The 20,528-nt window shown below is 39.6% G+C and overlaps 1 protein-coding gene across 7 annotated transcripts in view; it reads right to left on the bottom strand.

Annotated features, from left to right (window-relative positions):
* The window catches only part of ITGBL1 (integrin subunit beta like 1), a 313,368-nt gene that overhangs the window by 264,099 nt on the left and 28,741 nt on the right, over nucleotides 1-20,528 (bottom strand). The window lies entirely within an intron of this gene.

The raw sequence follows: 20,528 nt of genomic DNA, 5'->3' as shown, positions 1-20,528 counted from the left end.
TTTCCAAGCATTCAAAGGGAATTGAGTGTTGTTATCTAAATCTTTGGTCATTGCAGCTGTGTCTGCATTAGGGGGCACCCCAAGCCCAGTAATGCTGTGATTCTTACAGACTTGTAAAGGTATCCCCTTGGTGGTCCTGGATAAGATCCAGGAGAATTCCTTGAATTACCAGGCAGACTCTTGTTCTCTTCCCTTACTTTCCTCCAAACAAATGTTGTCTCTCTTTTCACGCTGATCTGCCTGAAACTGGGGGAGGGGTAACACAAGCGCCCCTGTAGCAACTACTACTGGGACTGCTCTGGGTCAGTCCCAAAGCCAGCATGGTACTAGGTCTCACCCAAGGCTCATAGCAACCACACTGCCTGGCTACTGCCAATTTTGTTCAAGGCCCAGGGGCTCTTCAGTCAGCAGGTTGCAAACTGAGCCAGGATTGTGTTCCTCCCTTTAGGGCAGCAAGCTACTCCCTGGCTCAAGGCTGGCCCAGAAATGCTGTCCATGAGCCAGTGCGTGGAGTCAGGAAACTTAATAATCCACTTAGTGCACTGTTCTGCTGTGACTTGAGTTGGCACCCAAGCTGCAAAACAAAGTTCTTGCCACCCTTCCCTCTCCTTTCCTCAGTCAGAAAGAGTGTCTATCCATGGCCATTACCACCCCAGGCTTGGTACCAATGTTCACTCAAGGCTCAGCTTGTGGTGAATGCTACCAGGCCTTGGTCTCTCCCTTCAGGGCAGTGGGCTTCCCTCTGGCCCAGTGTGGGTCCAGAAATGCCATCCAGGAGTCAAGGCCTAGATCTGTAGAACTGGGGACTCCAGGGATTCACTTGATCCTCTAACCCACTGGGCCAAGCTGTTGCCCAAGCTGTAAGACAAAGTCCCCTTTACTTTTCTTTCTCCTTTCTTCAAGCAAAAGAAATCTCTCCCCATGGCCACCACAGCTTGAAATATGTTGGATTACACCTGAATCTAGCATGGCCCTGGGTCTCACCCACGGCCCACAGCAAGTACTGCCTGGGTACCACTGATATTTATTCAAAGCCCAGGTGCTCTTTAGCCAGGTGATGAATTCTGCCAGCACTGGGTCCTTCCCTTCAAGGTAGTGGGTTTCCTTCTGGCACAAGGAACTAGCACCTGGAATGGGGGCTCTGGTACACTATTTTATTGTGGCTGAGCTGGTCTGCAAGTTGTAAGACAAATTCCTCTTTACCCTCTCCTCCTGGAGCTATGAGCTGCACTGCCTAGGGTCGAAGGAGGGGTGATGCACACACTCCCTTGGCTGCCCTGGCTGGTGTCTCACCAGGTCACATGCATCCCACATCCACTGGCTCCAAGCCCAGCACAGAGCAGGACTTGCCCAGAAATCTTAGTTCTTATGGTCTAGATTGTCTTTCAAGTTTATTTAAAACACCAGAGTACTTTAGTCCACAGTGGTGGTGCTAGCCAGAACTCAGGCTCCAACTGCTAGACTGGATGATTCCGCTCTGGCTAGGGCTGATCAAAATGATCTGTCTGTAGGCATCAGCTGAATCCTGCCCCTTGTTGTCTTCCACTGTACAGGGCAAAACTGAGTTCCAATCCAAAGTTCCACAATCACTGTCCCCTCTCCCTCAACAGCACAGAGATGATCTCTCCACACTACATGGCTGCTGCCGGTGGATGGGGGAGGCATGGTGTGGTGATTCAAGACTGTCTTTCCTACCTCTTCATTGCCTCTTTCTTTGATATGGTATTGAAACCAGGTACTGTGATCACTCATCTGGTTTTTGGTTCTCATAAAGGTGCTTTCCTGAATGGATAATTGTTCAGTTTGGTGTTCCTGTGGGGTGGATGATCATTGGAGGGTTCTATTTGGCTATCTTGTTCCACTTCCCTCTCAAGAATCATATTTTAATTTTTATAACCTCTGCAGCTACGAATACAGCATCTTATAATTAGTAGTTCCTTAATAAATAACTGTTGATTGAACAAACAACATAATTACACACACAACATAAATATATACAACTCTTAATTTATATATCAATATATAAATCCTTGACTCTATATATGAGAAAGCAGTCCATTTTTAGAGTTTTAATTCTTAAAGATTGTGTTCATTTGATATGGATAAATATGTTTGTCAAATATATTTATACAAATATGGACATCAAATCAAAATGTATATTAAATTTCAAAATTGATGAAACTTTATGGAAATATTAGCTCCTAAAGGACTTAAAGTTCCTCATTAAAAAAATGAAACAACCCTCTGCATTAAGTTACTGGACTTCACAATAGCATTGTCAGTTAATTTACAATAGTTGACTGGCCACCCAATGCCTGTGTGACAGCTAACACCATTTAAAACCATTTACGTTTTCCTTTCTTCTCAAGTAAGCTGAGTTATATGGTTTAAAAACCCCCAAAACAGAAATCTGAATAATAATATGTTGACTGCTTCCAATACTCTTGAAGTTCTCAAGAAATTCTAAAGTAGCTTATTTAAAGATCTAAGCATATTATCCTACATAAAATATTATTTTAAGATAGAAAACGTACGAAAATTAAAGTAATGTAACAAAACATAGGTAAGTGGCTTACTGAATGTGCATATAAAAACAGACAACTACTGAATCTGTCTCATGATTTGTACCAACAGTTTGGTTGTTATCTTTGCTGTGCTTTATGGGATTTGTAACATACATTTACACTAAGAGCATTTGGAAGGTGCCATAAAGTGGCATATTGGATATATTTCAGTGCAGTGTTCTTTAACTCATAAGACATTAAGTCTATATTTAGGAAATTAAGGATTTTTGTGAAGGGACATGAAAATTTTTAAACAAGTAAAAATACATCCAGAAATTAATATATAAGAGAGTTCATATCAATCTCAAAAATGAATTCCCTAAACATAGACCTAATGTCTTATGATGTCAATATAATTTACTATGTAATTGATTAATATGGTTATACTTAACATAAAAATAAAATGTATTTATTTCCAAATTAAATTTAAATGTCAGATGTTTATGATCATGTCAATAAATTAATTTCACTGAATATTTGAATATCTCTTCTAAATCCTACTGATGGTATTACTGCTGTGAGCTCCTCACTCACTCCCACCATGCAGAGCAGAGATATCTGGCTTGGGCCTGTGGCTCCTTTTGCCCAGTGATGTTTGGATATAAAGTGCAGGTTATTGGTTCAGAGTCAAAGATTTAAGAGATCTCAAGTATTTCGTCTCACTTTCTAGTGCTCCTGCGATCCACAATACCGAAAACGTAGCTTGGGTAGCATAAAAATAACGTGCAGCAGAATGCAGCCAGCCTTCAGCCTGAAGTCCAGGCTTGCCTAGCTGAGTTGTAGCTCATTTTCACACCCAAGAGTGAGAAATATATATACATATATATACACACACACACACATACATACATACACACACACACACATATATATATTTGTGTTGCCTTTCTGTAAGCCACTAAATGTTGTGGTGGTCTGTAATGAAGCATTCTTGAAGCAATAACAACAAAGACCTAAGAGAAAATCTTACAGAAAATCAGATACTATTCCTGCCCTTGAGGAGTATATAATTTAATCATAGTGACATGGGAATGGCCTGATAATACTGATAACAAAAAAGAAGTTGCTGTTGAGGATTTACTACCTGCAAGGGAGTTTTCTCAATAATAACACTATGATAAGAGGAAACAGAGGCACAAGCAAATCAACTAACTTCCCAAAATCGACAGTTCATAATAGGCAGAGCCAGTTTTGGAACCCATATAGTCTTTCTCCTTCAATCTCCTCAGCATTCTCCCTCTCACACTTTCACATATGAAAATGACGTTTAATTATGGTAGATTAATAATGCATGTGATAATTCAAAATTCAGAAAAGAGATGTAATACTTCTTGGGGAATTTGTTAGCCAGTGTCACTGTGCTAAATGGTGTAACTTAATAACAAAGTGACTGATTGCACAGTTTTTATTTCAGACAACATGTGATCTTAAACATTTTATTTAATCTTTTTGAGGCTCATGCTTTTATCTTTAGAATGGTAAGATGATTTATCCTGCTATTTGTTTTTTGGGAGAATTTAACACCACACAAGAAGGATGTAGCAATTCTAAATAAATGTTAGCTGTATTATCATTACCTTATTTCAAATTAATAATAAGCATACAGGATGATTATAATTAAATAGATTTTTAAAGGCACCCCATAGAATGTTGTCCTACTAGAAAAGGAATTTTTTTCCAGACTATTGCTATTCTCTTCTAAACACCACCCCCCCCCCCACCCCTCCCACACACACCTCATTCATTAGTTGTTCTTCAAAGTCATGGCTCTCTTGCTAGGTTGCCTAGTTGACTTTCATATAAAGGGCAGCAGAGACTATTATGGTTTTTGATAACTATACACCCAGAGGGTCAATGTTGAGATGCACACAAATATCATTATTTCATTGTGCTTTAACAGACTGTGTGCATATAGTTGGGGAATTCAAGACAAACACCACATCTACTTTATAAAATAGTAATGCATAGGCAGGAGAATCACTTGAACCCAGGAGGTGGAGTTTGCAGTGAGCCGAGATCGCGCCACTGCACTCCAGCCTGGGTGACAGAGTGAGACTCCATCTCAAAAAAAATAAAAAATAAATTAAAAAAAGGAATAAAATAGTAATGCCTATATTATAATACCTTTCAAGCACTGGACATGCATTAAATAATTATTTATGGATATGAAAGTTCTTAAATCCTCAAGGAAAGCAGAGCTTCCAAGGTTAGCTAAGTAACAGAATATTTCGTTTTAGCAGTCAACTGTAAGAAAACAAATTCTTTCCACCCTCTTATCAAATCTACAGTAACTGGAGATTCAGCTCCTGTTGCCGTCTGATGGCTGAAATCTCACAGCTAATGAGGCTAGGTCTGATCATAAGATTTCCCTGTTCTTCTCTAGACATCCTTTTGGAGATGTTTAATAAGTGCCTTTTGAATTTAACTGAACTGAGGCTCAGAGAAGTTACGTGATTTGTGCAAGATCACACAGGCAGCAACAATAGCGGAGAAAGATCAAACAGCTTTGTTTTTTAATTCCAATTCCCAAGCATTTTCCAGAGCATTCTGCCTCTGCATTTTCATCCTACCCAAACCTGCCTGCTTAGTTTTCCCAAGGAAAAGATTGTTAAATTCAGTAAAGACTGTACTATCTTTTAATAAAAGATCAGCGCATTGCCACTCATAGGTCTTAAAATTCAACATCTGTTTTTGTGGTGTTTTTTGTTTTTGTTTTTTTATAGATGGATAGATGGAGTTTCACTCTTGCCACCCAGGCTGGAGTACAATGGTGTGATCTCAGCTCACTGCAACCTCCACCTCCCAGTTTCAAGCAATTATCCTGTCTCAGCCTCCCAAGTAGCTGGGATTACAGGCGCCCGCCACCATGCCCAGCTAATTTTTGTATTTTTAGTAGAGACAGGGTTTCACGCATGTTGGCCAGGCTGGTCTCGAACTCGTGACCTCAGGTGATCCACCTGCCTCGGCCTCCCTAAGTGCTGGGACTACAGGCATGAGCCACAGCGCCTGGCAACAACTGGTGTATTAACAGGGATATTTGAAATATTGAAAGACCACAATATCCAGAATCCCAGGTAGGCAGGATGTCCCCATAAGCCTTCATATTATGACCCACAGTCCACCCATTCATTTCCAAGATGCAAAGTGAACCTACATGATGATCCATTCAAAACTGTTCAGCTTTCTGTAAATGCCTTTCTTCTCTCTCTTTGCAGTATTGTTGGCTCACATAGCTTTGATCTCAAAAAGGCTATACATATATTAAAACCTGCATGTGTTTAAATTTTTGGAGCTCACTTTATGAAATGTAATGTTATAAGAACAAAAGAGAATCTCTGATGTGACTTATTCGTAATAGCCAAAATATGTCATACACAAAATAATGTAAGGTAATGCCCAAGGAAATAACAAATATGTAGATTCAACTCTCCTACCTACCTTTTCTTTCACTTTTATAGACCAGAAAAATTAGGTTATGGAGGAGTTCCTTCAAAGGCTGACTCAGGAGGATCCTTCTTATTTGGATATGGTTGATGTTAAATGCAATCTCTCTAAAAACTTCAACTAGAGCTGAGAAAATGCTCATTATCAGTACAACAAGTAATTTTGTCCCAGTGATTTCGGCTATCTCATTTTCTTTAACATGAGATGCATAACGGGTTCTTTTGCCCAGTACTTTCTTACGATTTGAGCTTTTACATGCACTCTCTAAGACAAAAATAAGAATCAAAATCTACTTTTCCAAAAAGAAGTTATATTTTTAAATGTAAATAAAGTTTCTGAAAATTATGTTTTTCTTTCAGTACTCCAAAATTCATGAAGAAATTATCCCTGCATATGTGCTTTTAGGATAATTTTACTATAATGCTGAAGAAAACCCTTCTATTGATTTGGGGTGGGAGGAATTTCTCCTCAGGCTTACTTAGCACAATAGTTGGAGGATAATTGTTTTGACTATCTCTTAAAAGTTATTATAAAAAGTGAATGAATTCAGATGTGAAAATATTTTCCAGCATACTATACTCAAATATAGGTAGATACTACTCTTACTCATTTGTATTTCTAATGTAGCATTAATTTCAAGGCTTAAAATTATCCAAACAGGCAACTGAGAGAAGTCTCTCCAGTACATAGTTAACAAATCAAATATTTTCTTTCTTGAAGCAAGTGAATTATTTCCATGTCAAGACAGCTCTTAGAGCTCGTATAACTAACGGTGTTGCCCAGGAAAGAAAAGAAAATAGTCTATAACTTGTCTTTTGTATTTTGGAGAGGAAACTGCTTAAATGGCCAAGTCACTTTGTTTATAAAAATAACTAGTTTTGTCTAACTATTTTGCTCAGCAGAAAATGATAGCTTTGAAAAAGCAGTAATGAACAATTAGGAAATGCATTTACCACGTTTTCATTTTCTGATTTTGGCTCCTTACTCTACCCCATTGACTAAGTCATGAATTTACAGTTAATACCTTGCCATAAGAGAAGTTTTTAAGCAATGCCAAAACTCATTGACCTCTTTTAAAAAAAAAAATTTAGCCTACCTTTCCCTAGGTTCCAGATAAAATAACAGAACAGGAAACTAGAGTGGGTAGGTATTCACTTTGAATAATTCGGTGTTTGAACTAGTGACTATGTACAAACAATTACAACGATAGGGCTCTTGGTACAGGGACTGATTTTATCGTATAACCTAAGAGTGGGGTTGTACAAGGTCAAGTCAGTAAGCACCCTTATAAAAGTCTTATTTTTCTTTTCTCTTTATAAAGCCCTCATTCTTCTACCCAGCCTTAAGTAAGATGATTTAGAGTAGACAGAAGAATGACTTCTATTACAAAATATAGTTTCTTATTTGCCAGGAAATGTGATTCTTGGAAAGGCAAAGCACTCCTTTTCCAAAGAAAATGAGATTTGCAACCCCCATGCAGCTCTCTATCTTTATCAATTCAGAAGTTATTAGAAAATAGCTTGAGAATTTACCCACGTAGAGTCCCAAAAACGCCCTGGTAAATTCCCCTGATACTCTCAGTCTAGCTGTACCAGACTTTTCCACCTTCTTAGATGTGACTCTTGCCTTTAAATCTCAGACCAGGTTTGGAAGCTAAATTTCCCAAAGGACAAAGGCTTCAATATCCCCGTCCCACTGACGTGAGGTTTCCCTTTGCCAAGGTCAGCTAGTAGACCGGCTGCTATGATACAAATATTGACCCATATTTTGGAACCTAATCCCCAACGTGACAGTATTAAGAAGGTGGGTGGGCCTGTAGGAGGTGATTAGGTCATGAGCACTCCAGGCTCATTAGTGGGATTAGTGCCCTTATAAAAGAGGCTTGGGAGAGCCTGTTTACCCCTTCCAATATGTGAGGATACAGGTGCCATCCAGGAAGCTGAAAATGAGCCCTCGCCATACACTGAATCTGTTGGCACCTTGATTCTAGACTTCCCAGCCTCCAGAACTGTGAGCATTAAATTTGTCCTGTTTCTAAATTACTCAGTCTAGGGTATCTTGTTACAGCAGCCTGAATGGACTAAACCATCTACCCTGCAACAAATTCTAAAGGAGTCCTTCGGGTTGACATAAAAGGACACTAGACAGTAATTCAAAACCATACAAAGCAGAGTTCCGGGAAAGATCGATCTGTACTGTTTACTCAGAACTGTGCTAAATATGTTTGTTTTTAGTTTCCAGAAAAATATGTGAGATGGTGCTAGTATTCAGAATATTCAGCATATTTGTAAATATAAGAAAACACGTGAAATCATGAAAAATGTGTTTGGTGTAGACTGTATTAAGTGACAGTGATGTTAAGATCTAACTAGAGAGGTGGGAGCATACCGGGTGAGAAAGAGGAAGCAGGGTCAGCATGCCATTAAAGAGGAATCAGATTCTAGAATGTCTTAATGGCCAAGTAGATTAGAAGCCAAAGCTTAGATTTGATACCTATAGTATATACCCTCAATGTGTGTTCGTGAAGTGAATCAAAGGAGGGGTACAGAATAAGTGGCCAGTATAAATGGTAAGAATGATCTTTGAAGTGAATTTGAAAAGCACGGATACTTGACAAAATGTCACTTATGGTGACTCACCAAGTGGTGGTATACAGGATAGACAGAAGGGAAGACAGCCTGAATGAAGCCTGAGGTGTGATAAGAACTTTACTATTATTAATATTCCTTGTCAAGGGAAATGAAGGCTAAGCTAAGGCACTAGCAATAGAACTAAATTCAGCAGAAAATTAAGTAAAAACATTAGCAATATTGGCAGGATATGAGAGCAAATGAAAAGGATGAGTCAAAGTTGGCCATAGTTTAGTTGGATGACTAAGAGGATCCCCTCCCCTCCAAGTTTTCTTGGCCTTTCTGACTCCACGTCTTCATTTTGGTTGGCTTGTCAACTGTTTATCAGTAACATCACTACCTCTGCTCTTAAAGTTATGAGTGTCTTTATCCTCTATGCTCTACACAGTTACCACTATCCTCAATTATTAATCTTTTCAGATGCCTTTACCTAAATATTTATTCCATAGCCATAATGTTAATTTAAATAAGCTGAATCTCATTTATTCACTGAACATATATTTACTGAGCCCCTACAAACTGCCAATTACTCATTGCAGGGATCCTCAACCTCATACCTTCCCTTAAAAAAGTCAGAAGTATTATACCAAATATAAATGGGTGACTGTTATTTGCCAAGATCACATAGTAGATAAGTGGAAAAGTGGATAATAGGGCCTGTTTCTCCTGTCTCCTAATCCAGTTATCTTTCCACTGATGCAAGCTGCTTCTTAAGGCAGAGGGTCTTAAATCCAGACAAATCTAAAGCTGATTTATCACATTATTTTATTTCCTTTTTTCTTCCTTCTGAGATGTGACTACAAAATTCACAGTAATTTAGCAAAGAATAGCATATCTGTTAATAGATACCAGAATTTATTATTAGAAGCAAAATAATACAAGCAGCTATTATTGCCTCAAAGATAGAGAAAATTTATCATAGTTTTATATTTTTAAGACTATGTCTTTCAGAGGACAGCTATAAGAGAATCCTGAGTGATTTTTGTCTCCAACCCTAGACTCAAGAATTTCCAATGAAACCTAATTTTGGTGACATTTCCAAATACTCCACAAAAATGTATATAGCATTAAAATATATTAGTCATAAGAATGTCACTATTATTTATTTTGAAAAAAGAAAAGAAACTGTTTTCTCTTTTCTATCTTTGCACAGTTTTAGTATAATATGAGGACCATTTGCCAACTATTAACTGTAATTCGAATGTGACTTGAATAGCCTAAAAGCATTTAGTTAACTCCACAGTGAAAAAAGAATCCGGTTATGAATCACCCAAATGATACGTCATTGTTTTCATAGCATTCATTAAACAGAGAAAGACACAAAAGTATTCCCCAATGAGATATTGATTTCTAGCAGGTTTACACATGTGGCATCAATCCCAAGCAACCTTTATATCAAGCGTGTCAGCATTACAGAAATTTGAAAGTGGACTTGACTTCGATCTGCAGGTAGTGGTCTACCAGAAAAGGGCTTATGCATGTATGTCCCTGTGTATAACATTTAGACTCACACGTATATACAAACACACATATATATGTATGTTTGTGTACATACTTACATATTCACATATGTATGGCATATGTGTATAAAGTTAGGGTATCAAATATGTATGTATACATATATAAATATGTGTGTATATATATTGTTTGTATAGGCAATCAAAATATATACATATACCAAATATAAATGGGTGAAATATATATATTTTGATTGCCTATACAAGCATAAATAATATATGGGAGGATATATAAACATATGCATATATATATAGAGAGAGAGAGAGAGAGCGAGAGAGAGAGAGAGAAACCCTCTCTGGGTCTTCTATGTATACATATACATAATAAACCAGAATGTAAAAAACTACATATATACATACAGATACATGCATATATGTCTGTGTCCTTAATATCTGAGTACATCAACACTTGGGGTACAAGCCAAGACTTTAGAGGCCATGGATGGGCAAAAAATGAGATGACAGAAATAATAACTAAACTCCTTGTGAAAAATGAACATTATTTGAAAGTGAAATAAAAAAAAAAGAAATGTGATGAGAAGGAGGGGATCAAACAGGATAAAGAAGAGAGGCTGAAGTACATAACAAAGCATTGGGAGTTTTAAGAATGGGTCAGGCGTGGTGGCTCATGCCTGTAATCCCAGACCTTTGGGAGGCTGAGGCGGGTGGATCGCCTGAGGTCAGGAGTTTCAGACCAGCCTGGCCAACCCAGTCTCTACTAAAAATACAAAAATTAGCCAGGCGTGATGGTGGGCGCCTGTAGTCCCTGCTACTCAGGAGGCTGAGGCAGGAGAACCGTTTGAATCCGGAGGGTGGAGGTTGCAGTGAGCTGAGATCACACCACTGCACTCCAGTCTGGGTGACACAGCGAGAATCTGTCTCGGAAAAAAAAAAAAAAAAAGAACTAGAATGACTCCTGTTCAATCTTTAGTAGTTTGCATTCTTATGATTAAATAACACACAACCCAATGTCTCCAGAACATTCAGTAATGTTTATTACATATTTTTAAAAATCTGTGAGTTATTTTGATTTTGTTTTTTTATGTGTTGCTTTCTGCAGTTTTGCAACTGAAGAAGCAGTTTCTGGGATCAACCTATTTGGGATCAACAATTTAGAGGAGATCAAGGAACACCCTAGAAATACAGGCATCTCAGTGGAGGGAAGAGTCAAAAGCAGAACTGCACTTACAGAGTAAGCCCTGGGAGTGTGCAGATGTCTAAAGGTTTCCAGCAGAGAAAAAGAATGAAAATTCCAAATTCAAGGACTAATTATACAGTTCTGAGGGTAGGTTTCTGGAGCATTCCGTTAGATCAATTATGATCATATAAATCAGGGTACAGATTTCAGGGACAGGAACACAAAAGGCAGGTTCTGAGACAAAGACATATACAAGACTCAGACGGCTGGCAGTGCGGTGAGTTGGGGCATGATACAGTAAGCTCTCAGATTCCTCATGCTGGCCAGGGCTGAGGGCACACCCAGCCCTAGCACTATAGAGTATGCAAACTTGTTGGGATAGAATAGTTCAAAGACTACCAGAGTAATTCCAAGACATGAATTTAGTAATGGAGGAAGATATAACATGGAAAGAAAATTGCTTATTTGAAAATAAATATCTTAGGACAAGGAATTACGTTAGGGTAGGAGAGGGGTGTCTAGCATATTTAAGCATAATAACTCCAGTGATTTATTAGTCACTCATATGTGTTTGGCACTGTCATTATCCCTATTTGGTCTTATTATTGCCCTCTTTTCAACCATAAGGAAACGGAGGTTGTAACCTCTTGGGTAACCTCCCTGTAGCTCCACAGTGGGCAAGTGACAATGTCAGGAACTGAATGCAGGCAACTGTTGGGCTTAAGTCCCTCTCTTCATGCTTTAGAAAGACACTTAGTGTTCTTTATCAGAAATGATATGGAAAAGGCCAGGTGCCATGGCTCACGCTTGTAATCCCAGCACTTTGGGAGGCCAAGGCAGGTGGATCACCTGAGGTCAGAAGTTAGAGACCAGCCTGGCCAGCATGGTGAAGCCCTGTCTCTACTAAACATACAAAAATTAGCCAGGTGTGGGGGCGCATGCCTACAGCCCCAGCTACTCAGGAGGCTGAGGCAGGAGTATCACTTGACCCCGGGAGGTGGAGGTTGCCGTGAGCTGAGATTGCTCCACTGCACTCCAGCCTTGGCAACACAGCGAGACTCCAACTCAAAAAAAAAAAAAAATATGATATGGAAAAGACGGGCCAGAGCAATTAGATCATGTAGATAACCTCGGAAAAGAAGGAAAAGACTCAGCCCTTGCATCCTCGATGGAGCATACCAACAGCCAGATATGAATGGAGTTCGAACCTCTCCCTTGCCATTCACACACACAGAGTGCCCTGCACTTTATAGGAGGGTGACTATGCTGAGAAGACTATGGGCCTTCAAAGATAGCCATACCCTTGCTCCTGAAACCTGTAAATATGTCACCTTACGTGGCAAAAGTGACTTTGCTGATGTGATGAAGTTTATGAGTCTTGGATGGGAAGGTTATCCTGGATTATCTGGGTTCAGTCTAGTTAAAATACACCTTAAAAGTGGAGTATGTTTTCCGACGGTGGTAAGAAGGGATGTGATGATGGAAGAAGCTCTGGGAGACAGCAGTGTGAGAAAGGTCTCACAACCTGTTTCCAGTTTTGAGGTTTGGGAGTGGGGTACTTGTAAGGACCCGAAAGTAGCTTCTAGAAGACAAGAGGGACCCCAACTGACAGCCAGCAAGGAACTGGGGACCACAGTCTTACAACCACACAGAACTAAATTATCTCAACACCAATAACCAGGAAACGGATTGTCTCCTAGAGTCTTCAGAAAAGAACAGAGGCTATCAACGCCTTGGCCCTGGAAGTCCCATGTCAGGGGACCTTGAGACCTACAGAACTCTAGAAAAGACATTTGAGCTGTTTAAGCCTCAAGGTTTGTGGTAATTTGTTGTAGCAGCAATAGAAAAATAATACAAGGGCAGGATATGAAGCTTGGCAAAATGTCTCGTCTTACCTCATAACTTTGCAGACAGGGAATTCCCCCAAAGAATGATAATGGGGCTCTCTGCTCCCAGGGAATTTTTTATTTTATTTTTCTGAGACAGGGTCTAATTCTCTCACCTAGGCTGGAGTGCAGTGGCCTGATCATAGCTCACTGCAGCCTCAATCTCCCATGCTCAAATGAGCCTCCTGTCTTAGCCTCCTGATAGCTGGCACTACAGTCACCCACCACTGTGTCTGGCAATTTTTAAAAAATTTTTAGCAGGGAGCAGGTCTCGCTATGCTGCCCAGGCTGGTCTCAAACCACTGGGCTTCAAGGATCCTCCCACCTCAACTTCCCAAAGTGCTAGGATTACAGGCGATGTGAGCCACTACACCCAGCCCCTCCTAGGGCATTGATCACCTACCTCAAGAACATGAACATTGTGAGTCACAAGGTCAGATGTAACAATATGTATCTGAGGCTCAGAGAGCTGAGCAGCTTTTGTGGGGGTTTATGATATCAAGAACATGCGATGTCAGTTTTAGCATTGTGTTTCAAAATATATTGAAGACTCTGAGAACCTTATGAGGGAGGTTTATGTTTTGCAAATTTAAAATTTGTAATACAAATAAATTTGTTTCCATATGTTCCTTTCCTTTCTCATTCTGGGGAAACTTTACATAGAAAATAACTCCTGAATTTCTCACATTTATACTATTTTATCTAAATACCACAATGCTATAAATATGTTCCTCTAGATCATCAAGGTGCAGGGATGACCTAGTCCAGGGCAAGGTATGTCTGTCTCTGTGTGATATAGTTTGGATGTGTGTCCCCTCCAAATCTCATGTTGAAATGTGATCCCCAATCTTGTAGGCGGAATCAAGTGGGAGGTGTTTGGGTTATGGGGGTGGATCCCTCATGAATGGCTTGGTGCCCTCCCCAAGGTCATGAGTGAGTTCTCTATTTGTTCACAGGAGAGCTGGTTGCTTAAAAGAATGTGGTGCCCCTCCCTCTATCTCTTGCTCCTTCTCTTGCCACGAGACATGCCAGTCCCTCCTCACTTTCCATAAGTAAAGGCTTCCTGAGGCCTCACCAGAAGCCTAGCACATGCTGGTGCCTTGCTTGTACAGCCTGCAAAACTGTAAGCCAAATAAACCTCTTTCCTTTACAACCTACCCAGTCTCAGGTATTCTTTTACAGCAACACAAAACAGACTAAGAAACCATGGTAGAGCTGCAGAGCCCTGTCCAAATAAAGCAGTACAATTGAGGAAAATTGCTGTGCACGTTTGGCACTTGCTTTCAGAATGAAAACATTTAACTTTTATACGTCACTTGGGCTAAGACAATATGCATTTATCGAACACAGATGAATGTAAGAAAGTAGAGCTCCCGAAAAATGGCTTACATGCAGTGGGTGAGCTAATGGGGAACTCCTGAATGTGTTTCCAAAAACTACAAGCGATGTGAAGACTATGAAGAAAATACAGGAAAGAGGCAATGTGAAAGTCAGTCTGTCTGTTACAGACATTTATTTACTGGTGAAGGGGATTCAAGGCAGAAAATATTCTTATGTGCTTGGTGCCTCTGACTCAGAGACATGGAAGGGCTATTTTGTGAAAGAGAGGGGGCGGTAAATCCAAGATGGGCTAGACGGAGGTGAAGGAGTGGGCAAGGACGACAGATGAGGATTGAAGGAAGGGACAGAAGATGAAAAATAGAAAAAGACTAGTAAAGAAAAAGCCTGAGTAAATCCACAAGTAGGCTTGGAGGGAGATCGTTCAACAATCTAAGAAAAATGCAATTGGAAGGGAAAGGCAAGTCGAACAGTCCTCAGGCAGCCTCAAGAGCCAGGAAGTCCAATTCTCATGAATAACCACATATAATTCCCATACTACTTACTTCATAGTATAAAAGTCAAATATCTTCAAGAAAAAAAATTACTAATTTTTACATATTAAAAATGTTTCAATGTATTCTAATTATTTTAATTGTTATATTGTTAACATTCGAACACAAAAATCAATGTTTATAAGAATGGCTTATATTTATTTTTTATATTTATTTATTATTTATTTGAAACAGGGCCTCCCTCTGTTGCTCAGGCTGCAGTGCGGTGGCATGATCATGGCTCACTGCAACCTATGCCTCCTGGGCTCAAGCCATCCTCCCCTCTCAGCCTCCCTAGTAGGTGGAACTACAGGTGTGCACCATGCCCAGCTAATTTTTGTATCTTTTGTGGAGACAGGGTTTCACCATGTTCCCCAGGCTGGTCTCAAACTCCTGAGATCAAGCCATCCCACCTACCTCAGCCTCCCAAAGTGCTGGGATTACAGGTGTGAGCCACCACACCCAGCTAAGGATGGCTTATAGTCTGAATAAATGTAGCAGTATATAAAGGATATGAATATTAAATAAATTTATACATACATACATAAAATCATGCTCAATGTCACACAGAATAGAAGGTTCTTCATATCCATAAGGATACTGTTGCAGAAAAAGGCACTAAATATCAGGTAAATTAAAAACCTGGCTCAAGGATAATGACACAAACAAGTTAACCCACGTTAACAATTCAGACAAGATTCCCATTCTGCCCCAAACGTGGTGGCCAATGAAATCAGAATCTCTTTCTGCTAGCATTAATTTTTCATTTTATATCAATTCCACTTAAAAATGAGAGTTCTTTTAAAAGAATTTTAAGTCATGGATTTGGTTATCTGGTTCTTTCCTGTGATTTCTTGATTCCATCCGTTCCATCACACTTCTGATCTCGCAGACTTAAAAACCCAGCGTGAGTTTTAATTCATCTTACTCATCCTTGGACACTAATTCATATTGATTTTACTTTTAAATGGCCTTTAAAAAATAATAATTCTGTTCTTATTGCCTCTCCCATGGAGTTCCTCCCCATTGTTTCTCTACTTTAACTTGCCATGCTTTTGGGCACCATACAGTCGGCCCTCCATATCTGTGGGCTCCTCATTGGCAGATTAAAACTATTCAGAAAATAAAAAAGTGTAGTACAAAATAATACAACTAACATACAGTAAAACAACTATTTACATAGCATTTACATTGCATGAGGTATTATATGTAATCAAGAGATGATTTAAAGTTTACTGGAGGATGTGTATAGGTTACATGCAAATACTACACCATTTTATATGAGAGACTGGAACATCCTTGGTATCCACTAGTGGGGGGGGCTCCCTAGAACTAATTCCCAGCAGATACCAAGGAATGACTGTATTTCTTTCCATAAATCAGAGCACTAATGATCACTCCTATATTTGGACTCTTAATAGCTCTTATATGCTGTTTAATCAAGAACAAACTCTCTACAATATGATCAACTGTAATTCTCAACATATCTTTTATTACTTTCCTTACAGCTCTAAGATCCAGCCAAGCCAACCCTTGTAGCCCTATTTCCCAAACATCCACATGTATTTCTGCTTCTACACTTTTGCTTAAGATTTTCCTTACTCAGAATTCCAACAGTCCACTTTTTGGATTAAAAAATCTCCCAGTACTCAAGTGCTTATGTCAAATGCTACCTCTTTCTCAAGAACTTTTAACCATAATATATAACCCCTGGTTCAATGGATCCCTCATAAAAATTTGTACAAATGATATTTTGCATTACATTATAGATATCTGGTATTTCTCTGTGTCTCCCTACTCAATGGTAAGCTGCCTTCTATCCCTCATCTTTACACTCCCTTCAACAGGACAGAGCCTAGAAAATATGCAGTGCTTCATAAGTGTTGCTAAATTGAATTCAATTAGCTCTTCCTAAATTACTAAAACTGAAACTCTTTAAGTGACATATTTCAACAGCAATTTCAAAAGATTTCTAAGAAAACAATACATTATTTAAGTGTCATTGTAGCTGGTCATGGGGTCAACCAGGAATGCTTTAGAAATATCAACTGAAAGTTTCTTTCCATGCAATCAAACATTTTGCCATTCTTTCTTTTTTTCTTTCCTTTTTTGTGATGGAGTGTCGTTCTGTCACCCAGGCTGGAGTGCAGTGGCGCAATCTTGGCTCACTGCAACCTCTGCCTCCTGGGTTCAAGCAATTCTCCTGCCTCAGCCTCCCGAGTAGCTGGGACTACAAGGCGCACACCATCACACCCAGCTAATTTTTGTATATTTAGTAGAGACAGGGTTTCACCATTCTACCAAAATTATTTTACCCCTTAATAGACCATCACATCCACAGGAACACTCACTTGGCTGGATCTTTATGCTATAAAAGTCTGTGGAAGATGCATGTGCCACGAACAAGTGGACACTGGAAGAAACAGACTTCTAATGGAGGGAACCTAATCACTTTCAACCAGCGCAAACTATAATAAGTATGTTTCTTATGATTCACAGTATAATAATCCCAATGGACTTAACTTTAAAAGGGCATAGTGTATCTAATACAGCTGCCCTGAGGCTGGGCCAAAATAGTTATCCCTACTTGACTTTTTGGGCCTTGAATCAGTAACAGACCCAGACTACATGAAGAGAAGTAAATTGCTCTCATTGCATTAAATGCCCAACAAACACTGGGCCAGCTATCTATCTACCCATCTGTCATCTCCATCCACCCATCCTTCCATCCATACTAGCCCACTTGTTATGCATCACTGTAATAATATTACGTATATATACAATTTAATATGTACTGAGCACTTACTTCATGTCAGACACTAGTCTAAGTATTTTACATATGTTAAACCTTACAACAGTTCTATAAGTTAGGTACTGTTATTCCCATTTTACAGATGAAGAAATCAAGGCTCAGAATGTTTAAGTAACTGCCCAAGTTCATACAGCTATTAAGTAATAGGACTACGATTTGAATCCTGGAAATTGTCTCCCAGAGTCCACACTTTTTTTTTGAGACAGCGTCTCATTCTTGTTTTCTAGGCTAGAGTGCAACGGCATCATCTCAGCTCACTGCAACCTCTGCCTCCCGGGTTCAAGTGATTCTCCTGCCTCAGCCTTCCGAGTAGCTGGGATTACAGGCACATGCCACCAAGCCCAGCTAATTTTTGTGTTTTTTAGTAGGGATGGTGTTTCACCATGTTCTCCAGGCTAGTCTTGAATCCTGACCTCAGGTAATCCACCTGCTTCAGGCTTCCAAAGTGCTAGGATTATAGGCATGAACCACCACACCCAGCCCAGAGCCCACACTTTTAATCACTCCATGATATAGTACTATAAGAGAAGGATTTTGTTTTCTTCTTAGAAGTTGGAGAGGTCTCCGAAAGTTACTCTATTTCTGGAAAGGACCTACAGGAACTTTCATGGAGGTAAAAGCACAGGTGCACATAAACATAGGAAAACTGCTATATTTCCATATTACAGTGATAAAATTGGAACTATTTCTTAAAAATAAAACTGAGAAGCTAAATTTGAAGCATGGAATACATCAACGAGCTCGCAACGCAGCCCTAGGTGCTACTTGTAGGGATCTCCGCATGGGCCCCACAAACGTGGTCAGGGCATTTGCGGGGACAGAGTCTGCTCAAGGCCCTGTAGAGTAAGTTTCCATGGGCATCAGTCAGCAAGATGAGAATAAAAAATGAATTTCATTATTCCATTCAGTCTTAAAATAAAGAGAAGCATTTCATCTTCTACAGAAATGCATGCATAACCAAACAAAACCATGCTTGACTCAGTCCTGCATTTTGTATCAAGAAGGAAGGAATGCAGTGACTAAGATGCTATGAGTAAACAACAAATCATTTTCTATGGGAGGGAAAAAAGAACACTGTCTACCACAGCATTCCTTTGCATAGTTTCTCGGAGAAAAGCACCAGCCTAGGTTCTTCAACAGGGAAAGTGAATCTGATGACACTCACAATTTTCACCAGTCAAAGGCTGCATCTTACCTCTTCCTTCTCTAATAAAACAACAAGAGAAAAAGCCCTGGAAAATTTGTTCAAAATTCATGATATTGAAGAGGGCTTGCCAGAGGCCATAGGTCAGAGAAGCCAAGTAACAGTCAAATTTGGAATGAAATATTAGGCGGTAACTTAGCTTTCGTTCCAAAGGGCTACCCTTAATAGTACTGCGGCTTGTAGGACTGCGAAGTTAAATAACAAGTTGTGGCATCCAATATTTTATTTTTATTTTATTTATTAATTTATTTATTGAGATGAAGTCTCGCTCTGTCGCCCAGGCTGGAGTGCAGTGGCATGATCTTGGCTCTCTGCAACCTCTGCCTCCCAGGTTCAAGCAATTCTGCCTCGGCCTCCCAAGTAGCTGGGATTACAGGCACATGCCACCAGGCCCAGCTAATTTTTGTATTTTTAGTAGAGACTGGGTTTCAGCAAGTTGGCGAGGCTGGTCTTGAACTCCTGACCTCAAGCGATTCACCTGCCTCGGCCTCCCAAAGTGCTGGGATTACAGGTGTGAGTCACCCCACCCAGCATTCAGTATTTTTAAAGGGTTGATCCACAGCCTTCACAGGGAAAACAAATCAAGTAGATGCACCTGCACCCCTCCAAATTTCTTCTATGACTATTTTTTGCATTGCCAAGCAGCCTGCATATTAAGTAACCTAACTTATACACTACTGGGCCCAGGTTCCAAGAAAAAAATATTTTGCTATAAACTCATTCTTGATCTTTCTATGTTAGTGTTGGCTGTCTTATTATTCTTAGCTACACTGAGGGTAAAATAAGTGGCTAGTTTTTCCTACAAATTTGCCAAACCCTGGATGGAATGCATTGTGTTGTGCTTTCACTAATGGAGTTCTGTGTCACTCACAAGGCACTAATTGAAGCTCTTGGCCTTAAGTAAAATGACACAGGTAAAGAGGTTAAGGGTGCTCTCTGGGAAGGAATTTTTTCACCCTTTCCAATATCAGAACCTGAATCACTCCTTAAAAATGTGCAAGGAAAATGAATGTATTTTCACTCCACCCTCAGAAAATACCAAGTTTCATTGCAACTCAAAAATTCAAGCAGCTAGAACAATGCAAGAACAGTCATTCTAAGTAAATATGTGCCCGTTTACTTTTTTCCTTGTTACAGTTTTCTGATATGCACTCCTGCCTGTGAACTATATTCTAATGATGAGAGGGCAAATCAGGCTTCAAAGACAAAACCTGCCTCCCTAGAATGGAGGAAAATAATACATTCCCCCTCCCACTGTTTCCTATGTAAAATAAAATACAGGCCTAAGATCTACAAATATTATCATTAACATTCTTGATAGGGATAGGAGAACCCAGTAAAATAACTCCATTTGTGAGGACATTGGGGAATTTAGTCTGTAATGAGGAACTTTAGAGGCAAGTGAGATTTTAGAATTAAGCAAATGACGGCCAGGTGCAGTGGCTCACGCCTGTAATCCCAA

Source organism: Gorilla gorilla, chromosome 14, assembly GCF_029281585.2.
Source record: "Gorilla gorilla gorilla isolate KB3781 chromosome 14, NHGRI_mGorGor1-v2.1_pri, whole genome shotgun sequence".
Classification (NCBI taxonomy): Eukaryota; Metazoa; Chordata; class Mammalia; order Primates; family Hominidae; genus Gorilla; species Gorilla gorilla.
Note: the sequence above shows the minus strand (reverse complement) of the source record. Positions and strands in the feature narration are given on the sequence as shown.